We start from the raw sequence: 26,035 nt of genomic DNA on the forward strand, positions 1-26,035 counted from the left end.
AGTGATGGCGAAGAGGCAGGATGTGATCAGTGATAGATGGGCTTTGGAAGGTCAGTGGAGGGGAAAAGCTCTTCTGGTTATTAATGTCGACAGGGCTTCCTGGGGGAGGAAGTGCTTGTGAGGGTGCAGGCAGCAAGAAGGGGGGCAGTGGGAGGCAAGATCAGGTCATGGGGAGCTTGCAGTATCTTGCTCAGGAGTTTGGATCTTATTCTGTGGCTGGTGGAGAGGACAGAGGGTTGTAAGCAGCTCATTGAGTTGGTGCCTGTTGCTGTGTCTTGTGCCAGGCTCCTTACAGACGCTTCATTGAAATCTCACAATACCCCTGCAAAGTAGCTGCTTGCTGCTCACCCCCAACCCCACCCCATCTTCAGATGAGGAAATGGAGGCTCAGAGGGGTTGAGTCACTTGCAGACCTGTGATTGAGCCCAGGTTTGAACTGTTTCTGCCCTCTTGTGCTGCTTCTCTTGGGGGTCATTTGGCTGGAGATGGTGGCAAGACTGGCAGGGTTGAGACCAGCTCAGAGATGATGCTAATTGTGGTCCAACAGAAAGTTGACCGGAGTCTGACTCAGGCCACAGGATGGACTGAGAGGGAAGGAGGGGGAGGCTACAGGACTTTGTAGGTGCCTTGGGGATGGCGTCATCACAGGTGGCCTAAGGTTTGGGGAAGGACCCATAAGTGGCCGTGTCACTGCTTTCAATTCCCTACAGGGCTGTCTCTGGGCAGAGGGCATAATCTTGTCCTGTGTGGCTCTCAAAGGCAGAGACAGCACCGAGGGTGACAGTGACACTAACGGGCATAAACTGCCTGGGAAGACAGCAAGGTCCCGTTGCTGACAGCACGCAGAGAATCTGGAGAGGGTGCAGAAAGCATGTGCCAGGCCGGTCAGGCCTGGGTGACTTCTCTCAGTTCCCTTTTCACCCGAGAATCTCAGCGTTTAGGGTGTGCTTGACCCACTTCCACTTCATTTTTCTCATTGCTTTTCAGAACTGCCCCTTCTGTGCGTTTCTAGAAGTTCCTCTGCGGCGCTCTGCCTGGGAGAGCCTTTGCCCCATGGAAACCCTCAGCCCAGCTGCCCTTTCGGAGGCCCCTCAGGATTTCTATCTAGATCAGCCACCAAAGCCTGAATTGCCAGGGCCTGTGGTTTCACATAGACCTGGAACCTTCTGCCTTCCTTTCTCAGTCTGTGAAATGGGTTCAGTCTGTCTTTCCTCAAATATGAGGAAATAAGGCTGAATCATGAATCAGGCTGACTCAGTTAGGGGTTGGTTTGAAAGTGAGGAATGGATGGGGTGGGATGTATGTTGAGGGGGCCAGGGTTATCTGCCTCCTTCCCCTCATTAGAGGTTAAAGTAGAGTCTCCCAGTCTCAGGGCTCACCAGCCAAGGTACTTTCTTCTGCCTGCGGGGCTGTCACAAAGCTCTGTCAGCTTCAGCTTGGAGGTTGGGAGCTTGGAAGAAGGGGTGGATGGGGGTGTTTTGGACTGTGTGGTGTTGGGGGTAGAGTCAGTCTGTTACCAAAGGGATTATAGAGGTCCCCAATGGCTCAGCGAGCGGTAAAGAATCTGCTTGCAATGCAGGAGATGCAGAGCTTTGGGTTCGGTCCCTGGGTCGGGAAGATCCCCTGGAGGAAGGCATGGCAACTCACTCCAGTATTCTTGCCTGGAGAATCCCATGGACAGAGGAGCCTGGCAGGCTACAGTCCATGGGGTCACAAAAGAGTCAGACATGACTGAGCGTACACACACACACAGCCTAATGCTCTTACCTCAATGAAGAAAAGTTTGTGTCCAGTTGCCTCCTGCACCTTTTTATTCCTGCTTGTTTTATTTGTTGATACAGATTGGATTAGTCTAATTTTAAATGTGCACTGCAAATGAACACTTATTTGAGGGCCAGGCATGGGAGGTGGGTGGCTTGCTATGTGACCACAGTGCCCTATCTCCCAATCCCCCTTGACCCTCACAAAGAAACTGTCCCCTTTCCCTCCCTGTGTCCCCAGTCCCTTCCTGTCTCCACATCTCTGCTCACAGAGAGGACGCTGCTCCCCAGTCACTTCCGCTCACCCACCCCAGAGTCCCTCCCCAGCCAGTACCCAGCTCCAGCAGAACCTCTTTCTAAATCCACAGAGCTGGCACTGCCTGCTGCCTGCTTTCCATGCACAGTCTGTTATCTGGGTCTCTACAGGGACCTTCATACACCTGGTTTTGAATTCTGGCTCCTTAAGGACATGTCTCCTCTCCTCCAGGCTCCATGCTCTGGAGGCAGTAGCTGCAGGCAGCCCCTTTCTGCCCCAGTGGATTTGGACAGCTTTGCACAGTGGAGTCAGAAGTCCCAGGTTCACGTCCCAACTCTGTCATTGTTAGCTGTGGAATATAGATCACATTATCTAAATCTCTCTGGGCATGGTTTTCCTCAACTGCAGAATGAGGATAGCAATAGTCCTGTTTTGCGGGGAGATGGTGTAGATCTGTGCCTGACCCAGTGTCAGAGCCCAGTAAGTGGGAGCTGTTCGGAGATAACAATGGTTATCATAATTATTGTGAGGTGATCTCTCTTTCCAGAGATGAAGGGAAGAATCTCTGGGGTTTCTAAGCTTTCTGTCTAATGACTTGAGGCTTGTATGGGTGAGGAAACTGAGACTGGAGAGAGAGGGCAATTTGCATGGGGTATGGCAGCTGCCCGTCTCATTCTGGAAGCCTCGCAGGATCTCACTCTCTTGGTTACATCTGATTTTCCTTTTTTAAACTAACTATATTTTTTACTGTCCTGGGTCTTCACTGCTGCACAGGCTTTTCTGTAGTTATGGAGAGTGGGGGCTCCTCTCTGGTTGTGTGTGGGTTTCTCATTGTGATGGCTTCTCTTGTGGAGCACAGGCACGAGGGCCTCAGTGCTTGCATCTAGGGGACTCAGTCATTGCAGCTCCTGGGCTCTAGAACACAGGCTCAGTAGTTGTGGTGCATGGGCTTTAGTTGCTCAGTGACATACAGGATCTTCTCAGGGGATCGAACCTGTGTCTCCTGCATCGGCAGGTGGATTCCTTATCGCTGAGCCACCAGGGAAACCCGTTCTTCTCTTCTTTCATCATTGAGATGCTCAAGTTCTATAGTCCCAGCCTCCTCCTTGGTGGCCCTGTTGAGTGGTACCTGAAACTTGTGCCAGATGGATTGGCCCAGCTGGCAGGCCTCCTGACCGCCCTCAAGACCAGGGGCCCATACCCTAGACTGCGGGCCGCTGTGGAGGCTGCAACCTCTGTAGGCCTCCTGCCCAGCCTCCCTGTGCCCCAGGAAGGGGGAGAGGATGGTGGCAGGGAGAGGTGACCTGGGCTGGATCTCAGGGTGGGCTGACGGGGACACGCATTGAGAAGAGGCTGGAAACCAGGCTCTGGAGCAGGATAAGCGGGGTTCACATCTCTGCGGGGCCACTTCCTACTTGGTGGGACCCTGGGCGAGCTGTTGTAGGTTCTCATCTGTACAAAGGGGATAACTGTCCTCATCTCATGGCATTTAGAAAGAAAACACAAGGAGGATGCTTAGCTGCAAGCCCAGGCCAGAATAGATATGGTTATTGTAGCTGATGATGTAGCTAATGACCAAGGACCCCATTTTCATTCTCGCAACAACAGAAGGAGGTGGGCACTGTTATCACCCCCCTTTAGCAGAGGTGGCGACTGAGGCCCAGCGAGGTGGGTGACGTGGCCTGGAGAGGTTCAAACTTGGCGGGTCTGTCCTTGCTGTCTGGTGGTTTCTGAGGGACTGCTCCGGTCAGATGAAGCTGACTTGCAGGAGGCACTGGAAACGCGGAAGCAGTCTGAGCTGGCCAAGATGGAAAGGGATGTGTCTGGAGGTGTGGAGCGGAATCCTGCTGCTCCTCGCTGAGAAGTAGTGGAGACCTGAGAGGTCTGGCTCCATGAGGCGTAGCATGGATTCTCTTCACTTGTGGGCCGGCCAAGGATGGGCCTGTCAGGGCAGGTCTGGGGTGGCGGTCGGTAGAGGTTTGCTGTGGTTATTACGCAGCCACCTCTGGTTTATGCTGCCTGCCCAGGCAGAGGCCAGGTGAGGCGAAATGAAAGTCGTCCTCGCAGGGCCTTCTCTCTGGCTGCACCGTCTGCCCAGGTCCCCTTTCTCCTGCCCTTACCCTGGGCAGCTCCTGCTAGTGTGTTTACAGGACTGTTAGCATCACCTGTTCACAGACGCTTTCCCTTATTCACCTGCATGTTAAGTCAGTGGTTCTCAAAGTTGGTTTCTGGACCATTGGCATCAGCATTACCTGGGAACTTATTAGAAATGCAAATTATCCAGCCCCACCCCAGACTTACTGAATCTGAAACTGATGAGTTGGGGGGGGGGAATCCAACAATGTAAGTTTCTCAGGTGATTCCGATGCATGCTCACCTTCCAAAAGTACTTGGTTGGGTAATTAAAAAAAAAAAAAAAAATTGATGCTTCTCTGGGCTCTGAACATATACAGACACCAGCAAATGCAGGGGACCCAAAGGAAAGCCCAGTTTCTCTCTAGCCTGACTTCAGAGAGTCTCCGTCTTGTAACAGCTTCCTCTGCCTGGGAAACAGTCTTGTGCCACATGCTTACAGGAGACAGTGCCGGGGCCACTTGGGAGGTTGGGGGACTTGCAGGTGGCAGACTCTGTGGGTGGCAAGGATGGGTGCCAGAGATAGGCTGGCTGACTGTGTTCTAGCACTGGGGGCAGAGAGTGGTTCCTGCTGCAGAGAAGGGTGTGTGCTGGGGTCGGGGGCACATGCATGCATGTGTGGTCACAGTGACCAGATGCGGTCCAAGAGGGCCACGGGGCCTTAGCTGTTACCAGTCCAATGGTTTTAAAGTGTCTCAGTCATTTTAATGATGGTGATCGTATAATTGCCACTCACATTTGTGGAGAGCTTGTCAATGCTTGCTAGGCACATCCATGTAATCTCTGGAGTGATCCCCAGAGTAATCTTATAAGGTTGGCATCATTATTGGCCCCATTTTACAGATGAAAATACTGAGGGCACATAGTCATAGGTGGTAGAAATCTAGGAATTTTATTGTGGGGGCCTTAGAAGCATGATCTCCTTGGAAGAGAGGCTATGGAGGATTGTTTTGGTGTGTTTGTGTAGCAGGGTTTATAGAGCTGCATTCTATCATAGGAGTAAGTCAGGCTTTACTGAGGAGGGGTGATGGGATTGTGTGGGGGTGGTTAGGGCTCAAGCCTCCAAATCATGGCCTCCACTACAGACACTATCATTCTCCCTGTCTCATGGATGGGCCATTTGAGGCTCAAAGAGGCGCTGAGCTGAGTTCCAGGCCCCACAGCTAGAGCAGGAAATAAAATCAGAGAGAAAAAACCCGGGTCTCCTCTGGTTTTAGCAGGAGGGTTTGGGGAGTTGTGATCAGAGAGCCCAGTGTGCACCCTGCTGTTCTCATCTGCCTCCATGTCTTTGGGTGCAGTGCAGGAGCATCCCTGACACAGTATAGGAAACCCTTCATCTCTCAGTGGGGAGCAGGGACCCACACAGGGCCACCCACCGTGTCACGATTGGGACCAGACCTGCAGCGCTCTCTGTTCTGACCAGGGGAGGCTTTGTTTCCTGAAAACTGTCCCTGCCCCCCACCCCTCCTTTGGCAGGCTGGGTAGCCATAGCCCTCAGGCTGGCCCAGACCAGTGCTGGGCTGGGGGTAGAGAAGGGTGTGTCCGGAGGAGAAAGCTGCCAAGGAGGGTGGGGCGGCATCCAAGGGGAAGAACACCAAGAAGCCCAGACCCCAGACGGAAACCAAATGTATTTTCTAGGTCCTGAGAGGATATTTGAAACAATGGAAGTAGAATGGGGGAAGTCAGACTATAAAAAGGGCTTCTTGATATCCTTACAGGAAAAAAAAAAAAAGTCTTTAGGTTTGACTTTTGTTTCTCCGAAGGATGTTTATGTAACTTCCTGAAAGCAGGATCCCAAGGCTCTGTGAAATTTGTCCAGTGCTGCTGTTTATAGACTCGGGGCTGTGGCGCTGGGTAGGACTTGATACGTTCGTCTTCCCACTTTATAGTTGGTGAAACTGAGGCTCTGACAGGTGGGGGTGCTGCCTGAGGTTGCACAGTGAGGCAGCGGGAGACTTGGGACGGGAGCCCGGGTCTTGCAGTACCTTGTAAGGGGCAGTTGTCGTCACCTCTTGCTCCCATGGCACCAGCTGGCCTGGAGCCCAGTGGAGACTGTGGAGGGTCCCCTCTTGGAAACAGAGCCGCTAGATCCTGGGCAAGGCCAGGTCTAACCTGTAGACAGGTGACCCATTGAATGGTGACTCGCGGGGTGGGGAAGCATGGTGGTAAGCTTGGCGATGCCACCCCCGTCCAGATGCTGGGGCCCAGCTGTGCACTGTCTGCCTAGCAGCTGGGAGCTGTGAGTCACTCCCAGTGGGTGCAGAGGCGGGGGCTATTGTATATCGTGATTCATTCTCTTCTCCCAGCCCTGAAGAAATGACTAGGCCCTGGGCCCTAATGCATGCCCACGCCTGTGGACTAACGTGGCTGTCCATCTGGGCTCCAAGTTTAGAGATGAGGGGCTCAGAGAGCCTCGGGGAGTCCCCTTCCTCCTCTTCCCCCCAACTTTGGAGTATTCCATGCTTTGGATCCGCTTTGCTCCCCAGCTCAGGGCTGTGTGAGCCCCTCAAATCTCCTGCAATGTTTTGTAGGCATTTCTGTGGATTATTTTTCTGCAGAGAGAATCTGTAGGTTTCATCAGGTTGTCAGAGGACTCGGTGGCCCCCAAAGTGCTGACAGGAGGGCAGGGGGCTGCATGCATGCCCTGAGGGCTTGAGAGAAGGAAGCTGAAAGCCAGTATGGTTCTCGCAGAAAGTAGCCTGATGGCAGTGTAGTTTCATGGTTCGTTGTGTGGTTTTGGAGGCCACTGTTGGGTTCTGAAAACTGGCTCCTCCTCTGAGCCAGCTCTGGCATCACCTTGGGTAAGTTAGTATGCCTGTGCTTCAATTCCCCATCTGTAAAGTGGGAAAAATGAGAGTAGTTATCTACAGGTGTTGTGGACTTTTTATATAAGATAAAGATAATATGTGTAAAGGATTTGTGCTCTGCCTGGCACAAAGTAACCACTTGGTTAAAGTTTGCTGTTATTATCAGTTTCAGCTTTGCTGCTAATTTGCTGTGTGATCCTGTTAAGTGCCTTATCTTGGGGTCTTAGTCTCCACCCACAGCTCTGTTGGGCTTTTCAGGAGCTGCGGGGCAGGGTTGAAAAGCAGCAGTGGGCAGGGGGAGGCGGGGGAACCTTCTGCATCCTGGGTCTCCCCAGCCCAGGCCCTCACAGGTGCCTTGAGGCAGGATTATGTAACAGGTGGGGCCTGGCCAGGCAGGACGGGATTCTCAGCCTCATTTTGTCCTCCATTGTCTCTTCCTCTCCCTTCCCCCCCGTGGGGCTGTTACATTAGCTGACCTGTTCCTCAAGCTCCAGGGATGAAATCAAACCCGTGCTATTCTGCCACCGACTGGTTTAGTTAGGAGGTTTGCTGGGCAAGTGGCCCCTCCCGCGGCCACCTAGGGACAGACAGAGATGATGCCTCTGTGCTTGCTTTGGGGATGGAGACCAGGATTCCTTTTTAGGGGGATGGGCAGGCTATAGGCTGGCGGGTGGTGCCCTTGACCCATGGTCCTTAAGGCTTGAATTGGTACGCCGCCTGCCCCCCACCCCGCTATGACTCCCTCCCCAGGAGTGACCTACCCGTTCCTGCAGCCCAGCGCCAGGCCTCCTCTCCCAGGAAGCCTTCCCTAGTATCTCGGCTACAGGGAGCCGCCTCTTCTGAGCTTTGCATTCTGTTCTCTTTAAGAAAACAGAGGCCGCAGACTGGCAGGCCACATCCACCCCAGGGGCAGATTTTACTTGGCCCACACCAAATATTGGGCTAGTTGCCAACAGGAGATTTTACGTAAGATCACAACTTCTGGCTTTACTTCAAAAATGAGAAGATTGTAAAACTTTGAGCCTAGTTCTCCAATGGCCACTATTGGAGATGCAGCACGTAAGCTCCACTTTGCCCCATCCCTCCCAAGCCACTTGGCACACTTGCACAGTCTTTCTAGCCTCCTAGGCATCTGAGTTTTCGACCCTGTCCTGTAGGCATGGCTGGCTCGCTCTCCTGTGCTGTGGTATGGTGCCCTGTCTGTCAGCTTTGTGGGCTCTTTGAGGGTGGTGGGGGGTAGCTGACACCTCTTTCTGTCCCTTCAAGCACTGTGCTCAAGCTCAGGACTGCATACACAGCAGGAGCATAATAAATGTTCCCCTTATGAACGAAGGCGGGGCATTGCTGAGCCTCACCAGCTGTGAAGATTCCATTTAATGGAAGCCTCTGGATCAGCCTGCCCCGTGGCCTGAGAATCCTCCTCCCAGATAAGCTGTGACTGCTTAGCCACTGACCCCGGCAGCTTCTTAAGCTGGGGATAAACAGTCACTCAGAGAGTCATCCCCATGCTGCAGTATAAGCAAGGAGAGGGACATTTCCCCTGCAGCTGTCTCCACCTTCCACTCTCCCCCGGGGCTTGGAGGAGCTTCGGGGCAGAGGGAGGCTGGGATCAGCAGCCTTTGGATGGCATCAAGTGCAAACCTCTGCATCCTGGGGAGATGGGAGATGGTGGGGGAGAGTCAGTTCAAGTGTTTACTGGACTGGGTTTTCCCTCCTTCAGGCCTTTCTCTGCTTTATTCTTCTCCTAGAGAATGTGCTTTAACCCCCAGCTTCTTTGTTCAGCTATCTATCTGTGTAAGGCTTATTTTACTCTCTTAATGGAAATCCTAACCTTCCCTGGAGACCAGCTAAGATGTCCCCTTTTGGAAGAGGTCTTAGCTGAGAGGTCACAATTGTTCTGGGTACAAGAAAAATCTGGGAAGCTTTTTTTTTTTTTTAAAGAAAAAAAGCATGCAGGTTTCTGACCCTCATCTTTGAGTCCTTCAGTACAGAGTATAGTATCCCCCTCCTAGAGGATTTAGATGCGAGGCTCTATAGACATGCCTTGAAGACCCTATCTTGGCTTAGGGAGCCCAGGGCTGGAAGGGTGGACCTCTGGGTATGTTTGTGCTATGTGACATCTCGTGCCCCTTTCCCTCTCTGGGCTGCTTGTTCACCTTTTGTGCACTGACACACTGGGCTCCTCCGGTGGTTGTGACTGAAAGTGTCTGGAGCACCATCCTGGGAGGGGTTCACGGGGGGATCTGGGCAGGTGTCAGAGTCTGGGCCAGGCCCAGAGGGATTCAACACTGCTCAGGTGACAGACAGCTCAGGAGAGGAGGGCCCTGATGGCAGGGGAGGAGGCAGGCTGGAAGCCCCGGTCCCAGTGGGCAGGGCCTGTGCCCAAGAAGGTTGGAGGACTGTCCTGGGCTGCCAGTGACCTGGCCCCAGGCTCAGAGGTACCTCGCTGGGTGGTCTGGTGGCAGACAGGCTGAGGCTTCAAGCACAGGCCGGCAGAAGTCATTTACAGGTGGGTACATCAAGATACGCGGAGGGAGGGACGTCCCCTCCCTCCCACGCGTCTCATGTGGTTATGTGGAAAGCCAGGCTTGGACCCAGGTCTTCTGACTCTCAGGCGAGGATCCACTCCTCCGTCCTCACCTCCCTCCTCAGGGTCAGTGCCAGCCCCCCCCACCCCCCCCACCCCCACCCCCCGAGCTGGGACAATCATCTGGTTGTCTGTGACAACCTCGAGGCTTGGCCTGGAAAAGCGAAGCTACCATCGTCATAGCCACCCTGGAGGCATGAAACCGGTTGGGTGTGCAGATTACCCCTCAGACATCCTCCATCCCATTTTTTTTTCATTTTTCCTTAAACTGTCTCCAATGGGCCAGCTGCCTCTGTGCCCGTTTCCGCCTGGCACTGGGATTCTTGCTCTTTATTCTGAGAACAAAGCTTCCTTCTGAAGGTCCTCCTGCTGACAACAGGAGAAGGGCAGGCGTGGCACTGGGCCTCCCTCCTCCACCTCCCCTGGCTGGGGGCCTGGGGCAGCCTTTGTCAGATGCCAGACCCCGGCAGCACTGGCAGGCTGGCGGGGGGGAGCCCAGCTGCAGCCCAGTCCGTGTTCCCGCCGGGATGGGAGCTGCCCCATGGGCCCAGCTGTCAGACCCAGAAGTAGCCAGAAGAGTGGGCACAGGCATCGACAGGGACCAGTGTAAGTCCTGTTCAGGTTCAAGGAGTTACTTGTTCCAGGACTGCCCATGTGACAACTGTCAAGATTCCAGCTGGTACAGGCAGAGTCTCACTTCACCTCCAGGCTCTCCTGGTCTCCTCGGGGCTGAAGAAACCAACAGATGCTCAGATGAGGGCAGTCATAGTCCTTCCGCCAACACATTTTTATTGAGCATCTACTTTGTCCCGGGCACTTTTCTGGGCACAGCAGTGAACAAACAGACCGGTCCCTATTTTGGACTTGGGGGTGACATTCTAGTGGTGAGAGTGAGTCAACAAACTGATGAATAGTGGCTATTAGTCAGGTGGCCAGAGTGCCTGCCACAAAAACAAAGCTGTGTTGAGTGAGTGGCTCTGCTGTGTTAGGGGTGGGGGTCATGGAAAATCTCTGGTGAGGGGACGGGAAACTCCAGGAGGGAGCTAGGGAGCCACAGGGTGTGTGGGGAAGAGCATTCCAGGCAGAGGGCGCAGCTGCACAAGGCTTCGCGGCAAGAGGGTTTGGGATGTGCTTGAGGAGCAGAAGACTGGCGTGGGGAGGGGCAGAGTGAGAGCGGCCCTAGGAGGAGAGGCGGCCAGCGCGGGCCGGGGAGGACCGCCTAGGACCTCTTGGGCCTTCCAGAGGACTTTGCTGTTGAGTCTGAGTTAAGGGGAAGCTGCTGAGGGGCCAGGGCCGGGGCCGAGGGCTGACTCACGTTTGCGGGCGGGGAGAAGTCAGGAGGGTGGAAGCAGGACATGGCCAGGCCGGGAGGGAGCGAGGTGTGACGGTGGCAGTACAGCTCAGCGTGGCAAGGGGTCGGACTCCGAATGGGTGTCTCAGGATGGTGTGCTGATGGATCAGATGGGGGGCGTGGGAGGAAGAAAGTGTCAGCGGCAAGGTTTCTGGTCTGAGGGACTGGAAGGACATTTATGGAGATAGGGAACGCTGCAGGATGGCAGGTTTAGGGAGAGAAATGGAGATTTCAGATCAGATATGCTAGTTAGGGGCACGCCTGGGGGAAGGGAGACGCACGGGTAGAGGTTTGTCCTGGGCATTCCTATTGTTGGAGGGGTGTGGGGGTGCCCTGGAGGACCTTCCAGACGCTTGAGAACCTGTCTGTAAAAGCAGCATTTCCTGGGCCTTTCATGTGCTTTTTCTTTCTTTGTAAACCTGCTCCTTTCTCCCCCTTCCTTCTGGACAGAGGAAGAAGGCAGATTCTGAGGGCTCATTGTCTTGGCGGTGGTCCTGGCCTTTCTGCCTGGTGTGTTTCCTTGGGTGGGGGTTCCTCCTAGGGTGGGTGGCGTGGGGGGAGTCCTCGAAGAGGAGGCCAGAGGCCTCAGGCCTTTCCCTGTGTTGGTTACCAACAGAGAGAGGCTTTTCTCTGTGCTTTGGTTTCCCCTCAGGCATATAGAAGTGTTAAGCTGGCCCCAGGGTTCTGAGGGTGGCAGGGAGCACTTGAGTAGGCTGAACTCAGAGGTTAAGAACCTGGCTTAAAGTCCAGTGTGGATCAAGTCCTTGTTCTGCCACCTGGCTGTGAGACTCTGGGCCACTGGCATAACCTCTCTGAGCCTCAGTTTTCTCATCTGTGGAAACAGGCCAACCATAGTACCTGCATCCTGCATCAGAGTTTCTGTGGGGGTTAAACGAGAAAACGCACACAGCCACGGCCTCGGCAGACACCACCCGCAGTGAACAGAGGCTATTAGTAACAGTGGCTGTGCAGTGGGTCAGGTTAAGGGGCTTTAGGTGGTGGGAGCCATGGCAGGCTGTAGAGCAGGAGACGTTCACACGTGCTCTGAAGAGGCAGCTGTGAGTTTGGCTGAACCCCATCCACCTGCAGGAGTGACACCTGAGGGCCACCCCAATGGACTCTCCGCCCTTCCTTTAACTGGTGGTCTTCACTGACGTGGCGTGGGCAGCTTCTGCCTTGCGCACGTCCCGTGGGAATGGAGGTGGTCATTTTCCCTAAGATCTCCTACAGAACCCCTTGTCTCTACATCCCAGTGGCTGACCTTGGGGAATGTGAGTGTGGGGCTTTGAGAGGTGGGTGACGTTGAGTGTCCTCAGGTTGTCTGGACAGGATCAGGGCAGGGCAGGCCTGGAGTGACATTCCACTGGGCGCTTGGATGTGACCTCGGTTCCTGGTCTGGGTCCAGCCCGGCTGCTTACTCCACTGGAGCCATGGAGGGGTTGACAATGGGTGGAATGTGGCCCCCTTAGGACCCACACTTCAGTGGTGCCCAGGCATGCTGACCGAGCCCTGTGCTTTTGCAAGCCTGTTACCCAGCAGTTGAATCGTGCCAGGACAGCCAAGGACATTTCAGATTCCCCCGTGGCTGGCAGCCAGGCTGTCACCAGGCATTGCTTGTTTTCCCAGGGTCCAAGAGTTTTTCGAGGTGGAGAGGGCTCTGGAGATATTCCAGGGACTTTTCTTAACAGCTGGGTAAATTGAGATCCAGAGAAAGCAGGGCACTTGACCAAGGTCTCACAAGGCCGCCCCCCTCCCATCTGTCACCTCCCTCTGTTCCCATGTCCCCTGCTCAGACTCCTGGCCTCCTGCCTGGACGTTTGTAACAGCCTGCATCTTCTGGGCTCTCCAAGAGCTTTGTTTGTCTTACTGTTATCCTAATCTCGCCATAACCTGCAGGCACACGTGCTGTTTGAGTGTGTCTGCTCTCCTTTCCCCTCTGGTCCCAGAGCGAGCACAGAGATTCCAAGGGCAGGCCTCAGAGCCAGACTGACTTCCGGTTGAATCTCCTCTCTGCCCCATTCTAAAATGGTGAACCGGGGAAGATACGCCATGTTTCTGAACTGCAGTATCTGAAATGAGAACAGTGGCAGTAGTTTGTGAAGCTGTGTTGATGGTTAAATGAGATAATAACGTGAAGTGTGGGTGTAACACCGACTCAATGGACACGAGTTTGAGTAAGTTCCGGGAATTGGAGATGGACAGGGAGGCCTGGCGTACTGCAATCCATGGGGTTGCAAAGAGTCGGACACGACTGAGTGACTGAACTGAACTGAATACCTGCACAGAATGAGCTCTCAGAAACGTTCGTTAGTGGGAGCTCCTTGGTGGTCTAGTGGTTAGGAGTTAGTGGTTTCAGTGCCATGGCCCAAGTTCAGTCCCTCATCAGGAAACTGAGATCTCACAAGCCATGCAGCATGGTTAAAAAAAAAAAAAAAAAAAGCCTTTGTTACATAGGCCCATCAGTGCTGGTTGAACTGAAAAGGGCATGGAGGAGTAGACAGAGCTCCAGACCTGAGGCAGAGGGTGTGGGCTTCAAGTTCACTGCCAAACATTGCCTCACTGTGTACTTCTTGGGAAGTCACTCTTCCTCCAGGAACCCCACTTTCCTCATAGCAGAAAGAGGGAAGAAATCCCTGCCATGATCTTAGAAGCTTGTCATGTGATGCCAAAGTAGCATCTGTGAAAAAGCTTTGCATTTGTGTGATGATTTAAAAATGGCACAGTGGTGGCGGTGGTGTGCTGGTGGTGACGAGGACTTTGTGGCCACAGTAGTGGACAGCTGGCCAGGCTGGAGGCTGGTCAGTCTGCAGATGCTCAGCACCCACACAGGCTTCCCGTGCCTGCCTCTGCTCCCGCCACCTCCGGCAGCCCGCCTTTTGCATTAGCCTCAGCATTGCACCCTCAAAGACGTGGGAGGTGCAAAGACCCAGTAGCATCTTCTGAGCCGTAGTGAGTTCTGGGTCATCTGGCGGATCCCGTGGAATGCAGGATTACAGCCAGGCCCTGGTTCGAATCTCAGCTTAGCACTTCCCGACTGGAAGCTTGAGCCAGTTGCTTTACTCCCGTGAGCCTCATTTTCCACATTTGTGAAACGAGGGCTTGATGAAGCAGAGGCCAAGCATATAGGAAAGGACAGAGCACACGGTTACATAGAGGTGTTATACCATGCTTTCTGCCTGGAGCATGGTGCCTGATGGGCTTCTGGATGGCGGGAGTGGGCGCCACTGTGCCCGTTTCTGGGGCTGAGAGGGGAGGTCGGTTATGCTCCCTGCAGAATTGCCCAGCTTGGGGTTAGGTTGGCCCATGGAGTCATCTGGCACCATTCCATTTTACTGGTGAACACAGCAAGGAGAGAGTGCTTGGCTGGGCTTACTGGCAGGTTAGTGGGAGGCTGGGCCTAGGGTGAGGTGAGGGAGGCACTTAGAGGCAGACTGAGAGGAGCACTCAGGTGCCGCAGTGAGACTCCTGGTGCCGGGCAGGTGCCCGCCAGCACCAGAGAGCGGGCGCCTGCTGCCTGGATGCCTCGTCCTGGCTCAGCAGAGGACTAGAACACCAGTCTCCCGACCCCAGGAATCAGCCCCCAAGCCTTGGGGGTGTGCAGACACCTGCAGGGTACTTTGTAGAGCGTCACCCAGGCCCCTTGGCCTCTTTAAAAGGGGCCTTGGATAAGTAGTCACCTGCCCGGTGCTGTTTACTCTGTCTCTGCTCTCTAGCTGTCTGTGATCCAGAGAGAGCAAGGCCCTCCCCCTCCCCCACCTGCTGCCCCTTCCCCTGCCAGCTGCGCCTCGTGTGAGCATCGAGCCCTCACCCGGGAGGGGAGGCATGTTGGCAGCAGACTCCTGTCGCGGTGACAAGCCCCAGCGAGTCTGGAGGGACGAGGGCGCTTTCATGCGGGCCCTGATAAAGCCTCCTTGGTATCAGCAGGCCTGGCTGGTACCCACCAGGCCTCCAGGAGACTAGGGGGCTTCTGGGTCTCCAAGTGCCTCAGGCTTTCCTTTCCTCTTTGTTGACCCCAGAGCTCCTGGCTTCCCTCCACTCTGGCCATGGGGCCCGGAGGCTTCTCAGCATCCCCCAGGCTTTTGTGCCTCTAGGCCAGTCTCCCCATCACTACCGCTGAGCCACAGGTGACTTGTTATGAGGTGGCCAAGGCTGCTTATCCCTGCAGGAGTTCCTGGGATCACTGCGGGCTGGCAGGAGCTTGGGCCACCCTTGTGGTGTGATGTGAGTAGCCTTGGACAGTCAGCAGTGTCAATCCCCGGACCCTATACGTTCAAACATGTCATTAACACCCCCCCACCCAACTGCTACTCTTGGAGCCCGAAATTCTATCCTCTCGTGCTCTCCTTGGCATCCTCTAAAAAGGCAGATATGTTCGCAGGTGGATGCTCTTACATGTTTGCAGCTGAAGAGCAAACCCAGGCTAGCCTGGCCCTTGTCCAGCTGCCTATGTGACCATGGCCCAATTGCCTCTCCTCTCTGGGCTTTGTTAAGGCCCTTTTCCACTCTAGAGCCTCCGCGCTCTGGCAGTTACCCTTCTTTCTCCTCTGTTGGGGTTGGTGGGGGCAGTGACAAGGGCCTGGCAGCTGGGGTGGGGGCCAAAATGAGGCACTTTGACCACCTGCTGGCCCTGTAGGGGCTATCAGTCCTGCTTCCTCTTCATCTCAGGACAGGTGGGGAAACTGAGATTTGGATTGGGGGACGGGCCCTGCTTTGATCACATAGGAAGTCAGGCAGAGCTGCAGTCAGAGCCCAGTTACCCTTGCTGACGGCAAGGGCTCATCCACTCCGGGCTGCCACCCTTGAAAGGAACGTGAGGGCCATCGGCATAGGGTCAGGGACATACTTTCTCCTCTTCTGTGGAAGCCACCTCTCTCAGGGCGGGGGTGAGGGTGTGGGGTCCCTGCCTGCTGTAGGGTCCCCTGGCGTGGGATGGAGTCAGACGAGGCATCCTCTTCCTGAGGTTCAGGATGGTAGGGATTGGTGGCCTCTGGCAAGGGATGCAGTATGGGGGAGGCCTGGAGGCTTCCGGGAATGTGGTTGGTGGCGCGGGGTGCCCCCGGGCCACCCCCTCCCTCCCTCCCAGGGAGGGGACTGGGCTGACAGTAACGCCATTTGTCCTGGCTCTGGGATTAGGCGCGGCTGTGTTAAGTGAGGAGCAGGGAGCCATTACAAGGACACGGCGACATAAAGCGGAGCGGAGCTGAGTGGCTGCCTGGAGCTCTGGTGGGTGCTATCATTTTCTCCCGGCCTTCCTGCCCCGTCTGACCACAGCCTCGTGTGCCCGCCCTCCTGTGCAGTCCTCCCCGGTCTTTCTGATGTGTGCGTGCCCACAGTGTGTTCATGCTCATACCACGCAGGACGGGGCCTGGGGTGCAGCAGTGGCCCCCACGCCTGGCCCTGGGGGTCCTGTCTGCATACAGGACCAGAAGCGGGTACCTCAAGGATCTCCACTACCAGGACTGCCCCAGGGAGACAGCCCAGGGCCAACCTGGCAGACTCCTGACTGAGGAGAAGGAGACTGTGGCTGAGGGGTGGAAAGGACGGGCTCAGCTTCTCTCTGAGCTTCTCCTGACAGCTCAGCAAGTCCACAAATCCACCTGAGGCCAGCAGGTCTGGGAGTTAAAGATTTACCACAGGCCCTGCGGGCGCTGGGGTGGTGAGGTCCCCGGGTGCTCTGACGATACCTTCGTGGCTTCAGTCCTGTCTAGATGGTGAGGATATGGCTTGTCAGAGTCAAAAGGCTGCTGCAGACTTTCTGTGTTCGTTCTTTGTTTTGGCTGTGCCAGGTCTTAATTGGGGCATGTGGGATCTAGTTCCCTGACCAGGGATCGAACCTGGGCCCCCTGCATTGGGAGCACGGAGTCTTAGCCACTGGCCCACTAGGGATCCCTCTATGTTCTTAACTTGACTTTTGGGGAGAGGGTCGTTCACAATCTCTGTGAGTTTGTGTGGAATGTGGCATCTGTCTGCAGAGAGTCTGCTGACAGCCTTCATGAGATTCTCAAAGGGTGCCGTAACCCCCAGAGGTCACAAACTTCTGATCTAATCTGTACCCCTTGCTGTCCAGTTGAGGAACAGGCTCAGAGAAGGAAAGATATTGCCCAGAGGGAGCCGGTGGACACACTGGGATGCTGATGGTACTCCAGGCCCATGTGGAGTTTGCTACTTCCTCCAGGAGTTGGAGGCCCCCATCCCATCCTGAGTACAAATGTTTCTCAGGATCTGTCCAGGGGTCATATGGCAACCTGGGATGGGCAAGAGAAGGTGGGCAGGGGCTGGGGTTGGCCAGCGTTTCCCAGCTCCCCTGCAAGGCTGGCAGACGGGGAGGAAGGAATAACGGTAAACTGGTATGTATTTCCTTGAAAGAAAACGACGAATAACTGAGATCACGGTTGGGCGGTGCTTGCCGTAGTATCTGGTGTGTAGCAGACCTGTGAGGCATGCTGGTCCCCATGATCCTTCGAGTTGGTCTTGTTAACTCAGATCTCCTGCTTCTGACCCTCACCACCCAGCTCTCCTCTTCCTCAACACGAGGCCTCTGCCTGGGGCATGGAGGCAGCCTTCCTGTCTCATGTTGTGGGGTCTCTGCCTGTCTGGGATGGGGCAGGGGATGGTCAGGACCCTCAGGCTGAGGTCCTGCCTCTCTGGGGACCTGTGGTGCCTCATCTGTCCATGAAGGAAGGCTTTCCTGTTGCTAGGGATGCCGATCAGCCTGCATTGAGGCAACTGGGGCCGGTCACCTGCAGGGAGCAGGAACCTAGCCGTCCCTGGGTAGGTTCTGGGCTGCAGACCTAGTTTAGGAATGGTGTGGAGTGCTGGGCAGCTGCACAGAGGCTGGGGCTCCAAGTGGGCCGGCTTCGGGTAGTCCTAGCTCTGCCCCTGCCCAGCTGTGTGACTTTGAGTCAGTTGCTTCATCCCCTCTCTGAGCATAGATTTCCCCTCTGTGAAGTGCACGTATCAGTGACACCACCTCTCAGGGTGTGAGGATTGGGTGTGATGAATCAGGGGAAGCCAGCGTCTGGCTGGCAGGGTACCAGGAGTTCAGTCAGTGTCGGCTGCCATCAGCGAGGGAGGTTAGGATATTTGCAAAGAAATATCTTACTGTTGTTTTTTTTTTTTTCTTTCCCCCAAGTGCCAGTGATCCAAGCCTAAGAGAAATAGCTGGGAATGAATTTGACTGCATAGATGGATTTGGGCGTTGGGTGGAGACAGCCCTATTTTGAGGAGCTCTGTGGGCTAATGAAGAGCGTGCTCCGTGAGGGTCCTGCCCGCCTTGGTTTGCCTGAGAGCTCCAGTGGGGCCAAAGGGCAGCTGCTCCTGCGCCCTCTCACTCCCCACTTTGCTGCCCTGCTGTCTTGTTTGTTTGCTCAGTAAACCCTATTTTCAGAGCTGGTGCAAAGGTACACTCTCAACTCAGGCCTTGCGGAAGAAAGACAAATTCTTAACAAGTAGGGGGTCTCGGTTCTTGAGATTTTTGTTGGGCATTCCCCTCTGGGGAACCCAGAACAGATCCCAGGTTGGGTGCTGGGGAGTGAACCAGTGCTTTATGGTTTGTTTGCTTGTTGATTGATGCGTGATTTGTGGGTCTGCTTGCAGGCAAGATCGTGAGAGGCTGCTTTTGATGTTAAAAGACACATAAGATGCTTGAAAACAAAAACAGTGCAGCATTTGAAGGGAATAGAGGACGGGGTGTGCAGGCGCTGGCCTGTGTCAGCTGTCCTCAGTGGACTTGGAGGGCACGTGCTGCTGAAGGATGGATGGGCTGGGGAGATTCCCAGTTGCCACTCGTTAGCAAGCCCCAGACTGCTCTGGGCCTTGGTTTCCTCATCTGTCAAATGAAGGGAATGTTGTTCATAGTGGTGTAGTGAGGGGTAAATAATAGCATGTAGTACAGGCATATCATGTCTAATACATGAGAGTTCATGCTTTAATATGTTTAGCTTGGCAGTTCCTTGTAGCAGATTGAAAAAGGGAAAGGTCATTGGCAGGGGTTCTTCACTCTTACGTACCTACCATGGATGGGTGATCACTTCTGTCTTGGAAAGCTTTTGGTGAAGTTGAGGCCCAGTGTGCTAGTCTTGATTGCAGCTGACATCTCTGGCACATCAGTCTGGCCCTGCATGCCCTGCCATGGTACAGGGCAGGAGAGCTCATCCAGGACTTCTGAAATTCAGAGCTGGTAGAGTCAACTCTCAGCTGAGGCTGGCCTTGGAGGAGGATGTGTAGGCTTTCTTTGTGGATAAGAAAATGGGCCAAGGCAGGTGGGGGTGGGGCAGGCCTGGCAGGGCAACCCGAGGTGGTCCTTTCATCTCTCTGGGCCTCCGTGTCCCCGTGTGCTCACTGTAGGGTGGGCCATACACTCTGCAATCCTGAGACCCTTCAGCCAGACTGCCGACCGTCCCTTGGTGGCAGCCGTGGACTCCAGGGTGACGGATAGGCAGCCCTTTGGCCCCCAGCCAGGCGGCACTGCGGGGCTGTGGGGGGTGGGGCGTGCGGCAGATTCCAGCAGAGGAAGGGATTTGCTTCTGGTCTCGGCCTCCCAAGGGTGTGATTGCGCCAGAGAAACTCCTGCACAGCTGGGAAGCAAATGTGAAGGATTTTCTTTGCTATACATGTGGTGGGTGGGGCAGGCTGGGGCAGGGTAGCTGGTGGAGCAGAGTGACTGTGGGGTGTGGCTGGGTAATGGGTGGTGGTGTGACTGTGCTGGGGGTGTGACAGGCTGGGAGGGGCCGAGTCAGCTGTGGGGAACAGCCCTGGGATTGCGTTTGGGGCTCCCAGTGGCCAGCCAGCAGCCACTTCTTCTCCCTGAGGCTGAATGCCCATTCACATACTTTTGAGCCTGTTTGCGGGCTCTCCCCGCACTTCTTCTCAACTCCCCACCCCATCCTTGTGCCTGTGACCCAGAGGCCCGTGTTGACCCATTTGAACATCTCAGCACCATGTAAGTTTGCTTGTCCATTCATGTGCCTGTGAGTGTGGAGGAAGTAGGGGGCATGGTCAGGAGTGACCCAGGCAGGAAATAAAATCTGGGCTGGGTGAGCATGCGGGGCTCTGGGTCCTGGCCTCCATTCAGCCCGCAGCAGCAGCAGCACGCCAGAGACCTAGGACCGTGGACCCCAAAGGCCTGCACCTTCAGTGCCCAGTGCCCTGCTTGGTACCTGTCGGGGCTCGGTAGGAACCAAATGAGGAAGCAGAGAATGGATCATCTGCTTGTTCCCGACTTCCAGTGTGCGCCCAAACCTGACCTCTCTTCCTGTTTCTGGATCCACTATCAATTTGATATGTGGTCTTTGGCCAGTTCTTTCTTGAGTTTCAGTTTCCAAATCCATTAAGTGAATAATCATCTTGTTAGCCTGTAATCACCATGTGCCAGGCACTGAGCAGTTTTACACAGATCATCTCTCTCAGTCTTGGCAATAGCCCTGCAAGATAGGTAAGTAGTATAAACCCCATTTTACGCTGGGGAAACTGAGACTCAGAGAGGTGGAGAGATTTGCACAAAGACCTTTAACAAGGATGCTAGCAGCTACTGCATCACTGCCCCGCAGATGTTTGGGATGACACAGCATGATGCATGCAGCTCTTCATGGGAGGCTGCTGCACATGGAGGCAGCAAGTGCACGGGAGCTGGGTTGTTAGGTGCACTTCACCGTCAAAGGCTCAGGGGGCTCTTGGTCTCATTTCAGAGCCCACCTGTCCATCCAGGGCAGAGCTCAACCTCCTCCCCAGTCCTCCTCTCTAGACAACTTGGTTTCTGAGAAGTTCCTTGTAGCTTCTGCCTCTTTTCTCTTTGCGTCCTAGAGAGGATTCTGGGGGCACCTGAGCATTTTGGAGTGGGGGGTGGGGTCATGAGTGACTTTCAACAGAGCAGTGGCCACAGTTACCGTGGTATTTCCCGAAAGTGCAGCGTTGCCATGGCATCTCCATGACAACCAGAGCATCTCATTCATTATCCCCAGCACCTTGGCAGGGAAAGCTGGGCCTAGGGCTGAAAGAGCACAATTGGAGGCTTGGTTGAGGGCTTGGTACCTGAGGTCCCCTCATGCTCTCCCCTGTCCCTGCCAAGATTCCCCTATAGGCTCTGGAGCCATCACCATTTCATGGGGTTTGGGTTCAGATTTCATTTCTGCCACTGACTAGCTGTGTGGTTTAAGTGGCTTAACATCTCTGAGCCTTATTTTCTGCAACTGTAAATGTGAATGACAGTATTAGTTGTAAGGATTAATTGAGATAAAGTATGTAAAAGTGCTTAGCACACTGCCGGTCACAGGTCATAAGTTCCGGTCCTGCTGCCATCTGCAGGCTCCAGGGTACAGAGCCATGTGTAGAAACACTCCAAGTCTGCTTCTCCTGGACTGCATGCTCGGGTGTGCTCAGGGGTTGGTATGTGTGTGTGAGTGTGTGCACTTAAGTGCTTAATTGCTCAGTTGTGTTCCACTCTTTGCAACCCTTTGTTGCTTTTTACTTTTTATTATTTTATTTTTGGCTGTGCCGGATCTTCCTTGCTGTGTGTGTTTTTCTCTAGTTGTGGTTTTAAGGGGCCACTCTCTAGTTGTGGTATGAGGGCTTCTCATTGTAGTGGCTTATCTTGTTGCGGAGCATGGGCTTTAGGGCTTGCAGGCTTCAGTAATTGAGGCATGTCGGCTCAATTGTTATGGCTCCCTGGCTCTAGAGCACAGGCTCAATAATTGTGGCACACAGGCTTAGTTGCCCTGACTGTGGGATATTCCCAGATCAGGGATCGAACCTGTGTCTCCTCCATTGGCAGGTGGATTCTTTACCACTGAGCCACCAGAGAAGCTCTTTTTGTGACCCAGTGGACTGTAGCCCACCAGGCTTCTCTGTCCATAGAATTTTCAGGCAAGAATACTGAGTGGATTACCATTTGCTTCTCTGGGGATCTTCCTGACCCAGGGATTGAGCTTGCATCTCCTGTGACTCCTGCATTGTAGGTAGATTCTTTACTTGTTGAGCCATCAGGGAGCTAAATGAGGGAGGGAGGTCAGCTATGGGACTGTGTTCACCCACCTGAGGCCGGAGCTTGAAGTATAAGCTACAAAGGTAGCCAGTGGGTGTGCATGCCCCATGCTGAGTTCAGCCATTCAGTCGTGTCCAACTCTTTGCGACTCCATGGACTGTAGCCTGTCAGGCTCCTCTGTCCGTGGGATTTCCCAGGCAAGAGTACTGGGGTGGGCTGCCATTTCCACAGGCCTAGTGTCACTAAAACGTGTTTTTTTTTTTAATGGACTTTTTCTTTTTTATTTTGCCACACCATGCAGCGTGTGGGATCTTAGCGCATCAACCAGGGATTGAAACTGTGCAGAGTCTTAATCACTGAACTGCCAGGGAAGTCCCTCAAATGTGCTCTTTTTCAAGAAGTTGGAAGTTCTTTTTTTTTTTTTGCCAGTAAACAACTTAGTCTTCTATTTGCCTAAGGCCAGCTGTTGCAGGCGCTGAGGCCCCAAGACTTCCAGAAGGGATGAGGGGTGGGGTGGCGAGCCATCCTGCCTCCCAGCTGCTGCCTGCCCCATCCTGCTTCCTGCAGGAGATGGGAGAGTGGATGAAGTGTACCCTTTTGCCATCAAGTATCTCCTCAATTTTGTGTGTGTCAGTAGCTCAGTCGTGTCCAACTCTGCCACCCCATGGACTGTAGCCCATCAGGCTCCTCTGTCCAAGGGATTCTCCAGGCAAGAGTAGTGGAGTGGGTTGCCATTTCCTTCTCCAAGAAGTTGGAAGTTCTGACTTTTATATGAAATCTCCTGACTTTAAGATGCTGATAGCTAGTCTCAAAGAAAAATGCTGTCAAAGAATTTTGCATCCTGTTTTGGCTGGAGGGTCCTGGTTCTCAGCTTCTATGCTATAGAGTAGGGATGGGGCGGGAGTCCGAGGAATGGGACGTGAGGGCAGGAAAGGGGTTGGTGGGTGGAGATGACTTCAGAGACATGATGATGTTGGAACTGGGGTCTTGAAGGATGAGTAAGTGTCCCAAGGGGTAGGGGAAGACATTCCAAGCAATGGGAACTTCATTAACAAAGGCCTAGATGCATGACCAAGACTGGTGACTGGTTGGGCGAGGCTGGAGTTTAGGAAAATGGCTGGTGATGTCGGCAAGGCCCAGGCAGGCCCAGGGCAGGAGGGAAGTGTTGAGGCCTCAGCCCCTAGATGTCCCTGAGGCCTGCGTGGCTCCACAGAGGTTTGAAAGCTTTGGTTGGCATCCCTTGAGCCACAGGAGTGCAGGAATTCAGGCAGACATGGAGGGCCTTGAATGGCTGGTGCCAGGCCCTTGAGGGGTTGCGGTGGGGGCCGCACTGGAGGCCCCCGTGGCCAGCTCGATGGTGGTCAGCGATTTGCCAGGATACTCGGCCTTCTCTGGGGCCAGGGGCCAGTCGGTCACCCGCTTTCCCCCTTTACCCTCTCTTGGGCTTGAGCTTTGCGTGGCCTTCTCTCTAGCCTTATGGCTTCTATATGGCCTCTGTTCATCCATCCAGTTCCCCAGCAAGGCATGGCTCCTGAAAGTGGGGATTTGGGATTCCAAGGGCCGTTAGAGACTTAGAGAGTGCCCGGAGCTTCACAGTGCTTTGTGGGCTCAGGTGTTACCCACGTTATGAGTACGTTAAATAGGAATACATGAAAACAGCAGCTGGGCCTTCCTCAGGGTTGTGTGCCAGGCTTGACACTTCCTATGTATCCACTCATTTAATTTTCACAACTTCGGAAAGTATGTCAAGTTTTCCAGTTTTACAGATTAGGAAACTGGGGGCACTTAAAGAACTTGCCCCAGATGACACAGTTACTGGGTGGTAGGGCTTGGGTTTAAACGAAGCTGCCTAGCTCTAGTCTGCTCGTTAAGCTCTATTGACCTAGGGCTTTAGGGAGTTGGAGGCCCTGGGTTTGGACTATGAAGTTGTTGCAACATTTCCCAGCATACGTGCATTTTTTTTAATAGGGAAATGTCTGATTCCCACAGGGGTCGGTGACCCCAAGACGCCTGAGACCGCTGGTTGTGTCATTAGCACACATGTTGAAAGGCTGTTAATGCAACAGGCTGAAGGCCGGTGACCAGAGCACCCAGGCCAGCAGGGGAGGTGGGGTTAGATGGCCTGAGTAGGCAGGTGCCTCCCCACCCACTGTGCTCCTGTCCTGGCCCTGGGCCAAGGGGTGGGGCTTGCTGTGGCTGCAGGGCAGAGGGCTGCCCTTATCAAAGGGGATCAGGACATGGGTGCACCCTGGGAATAAGCTGGACCAGTTGCCCCAGCTCTCTTGGCCCCACCCAGGAAGCCTGTCCCGCCTTGCCCTGCCCTCAGCTGGAATTGCAGGGACTCCCTGGAAAGCTCTGCCTGTTCCCTTATGTCTGAGCTTCGCTGTGTGTCCCTCCCTTTTCCTACCCTGGGTCAACCCTTGCTTGGCTTTCTGGCCAGTTCAGGTACCACTTCCTTCAGGAAGCCTTCCTTGATCCTCCCCCTTCCTCCTCCAGGGGGATTAAGTGCCCCTCAGTTCCCTCAGATACCCTCCCTGCTGTCACACTCGCCTGTTTTCTTGGCCGCCTTGGGTTCCCTGTGATGCTGGTACATCGTAAAAGACTGAACTGTAGAATATCAGAGGTGGAAAAGTCCCCAGATGTCATCTGGCCCAGGCCCCTCGCTGACCAACAAGAGGCCCAGAAAGGGGCAGAGTGTGCCGAGGCCACACAGCGCATTATGGCAGAACTGTGAGCAGACCCGGCGTCTGAGACACGTCCTCGTTTCATACCCCTGCCTCTTTGCTGAGCACATCTCTTAAAAATATCTGTTTTCACGTATTCACAAAATAACAAATGATTATTATAGGAAATCTAGGAAACAAAGGAAAAGAAAAGTCAGAGATAATTGTTACTGTTTTTTGTTTTGATTTTTGGATTTAGTACCAGTTTCTGGCTTACGCGTAAAATTTTTCACAAAAATAAGACAGTATGGTCTTATAAAAATGTTTTCTACTTTAACAATATATATGGTAATTCTATTTCTGTGTCAGTAAATGTCCTTCTTCAACATACTATAAATGGCTGCCTGGGATTCCATCACATGCTTGCATTATAATTGCTAAAGACAGTCCCCTATTGTTGGGCATTTGCTATTATAAACAACACTCTGGGCTATTATGCAGCGCGGGGATTCGTTTTCTTCTGGGGAAATCTTTGCACACTTCTGCAATTACTACCTCTAGGATGAGTTCCTAGAAGTACAGCTTTAGGGTCTCTGGTAGACTGTACCCACGCTGAGCAGACCATGTAGTCTGGGGGCTGGGAACGTTTTTGAGGATCTTCGTCCCTGCCTCTGGGTCTGAGACTCACATTCCCCTCCTGGCTGCGCCAGCCCAGTCCCTCACTCCTGTCCTTATCCCCATCTCCCATCCTGCATGGGAGCTCTCCTGCCAGCTTTCAGCAGCTGCCTCCACTCACGTTTAAGGGAGACTGGAGGGCCGTGGTCGGGGTGAGGATGTTGGGCGAGCTTGGGATCCTCAAGGCAGGGGGTTTGGTCGCCTGCTGTGCTGGGCTGGTGTGTGCTGCTGCGGGCTTGTGCCCTGAGGATGAGAGATGCCTGTTGTATTTGGGGCAGATAGCGGCAGCTGCCATCTCTTACGTGTGGCTTACTCTGTGCTCCTCCAGTAGGTTTCCTCGGTTACCCCTCGGCCCCAGCCTGGTGCAGCAGGCCTGGCGATGTCACACGTGAGATCGCTGATGCTTGAGAGGCCTTCTCGCACAGCCAAGCCGCTGATGCCTCACAGCCTAAGTCTGAATCCTGGTCTAGCCTTAGGCTTTAATCTGTCAGATGGCGCTGCTGGGCGCATTCCGAGAGAGAAAGGGGTGGGAAGCACGCGGGTAAGGGAGTGGGGGAACGCGGTGTTGGGTCGTGATTTAGAATTCCACCTCTAGCTGCCAGGCCTCGCGAACGTTTATTGTCCCGCTTTATTCTTCCTGCTTCTGGAGTCTTGTTGGTGCAGTCTTGGGCTCTGGTAATCATGATAAACAGCATCTATCACTGAAGACACCATATGCAGGTAACTGCTCAGCGTGATGTATACATTATGGGATGAAACCTCCCAGCCTCTGGTGAGGCAGGGACTGTTGTTAACACATGGAGAGACTGAGGCTCAGAGAGATGG

At 54.1% G+C, this 26,035-nt stretch overlaps 1 protein-coding gene across 6 annotated transcripts in view; it reads left to right on the forward strand.

Moving 5' to 3' along the window:
- The window catches only part of NDST1 (N-deacetylase and N-sulfotransferase 1), an 87,935-nt gene that overhangs the window by 3,324 nt on the left and 58,576 nt on the right, over window positions 1–26,035 (forward strand). For 2 of the 6 annotated variants that reach the window (XR_015167744.1, XM_086412454.1), the window contains exon 1: window positions 15,999–16,117. The exons of 3 other annotated variants lie outside the window; for them this stretch is intronic. The gene's annotated coding sequence lies outside the window, so the exon portion shown is untranslated. Of the gene's footprint in view, window positions 1–9,323; window positions 9,466–15,998; window positions 16,118–26,035 lie in introns of those variants that run through there. One more of the 6 variants, XM_086412455.1, reaches the window with a different exon arrangement.

The sequence above is a fragment of the Bos grunniens genome, chromosome 7, assembly GCF_055505025.1.
Source record: "Bos grunniens cultivar Pamir isolate PY7600 chromosome 7, Bosgru_T2T1.0, whole genome shotgun sequence".
Taxonomy (NCBI): domain Eukaryota; kingdom Metazoa; phylum Chordata; class Mammalia; order Artiodactyla; family Bovidae; genus Bos; species Bos grunniens.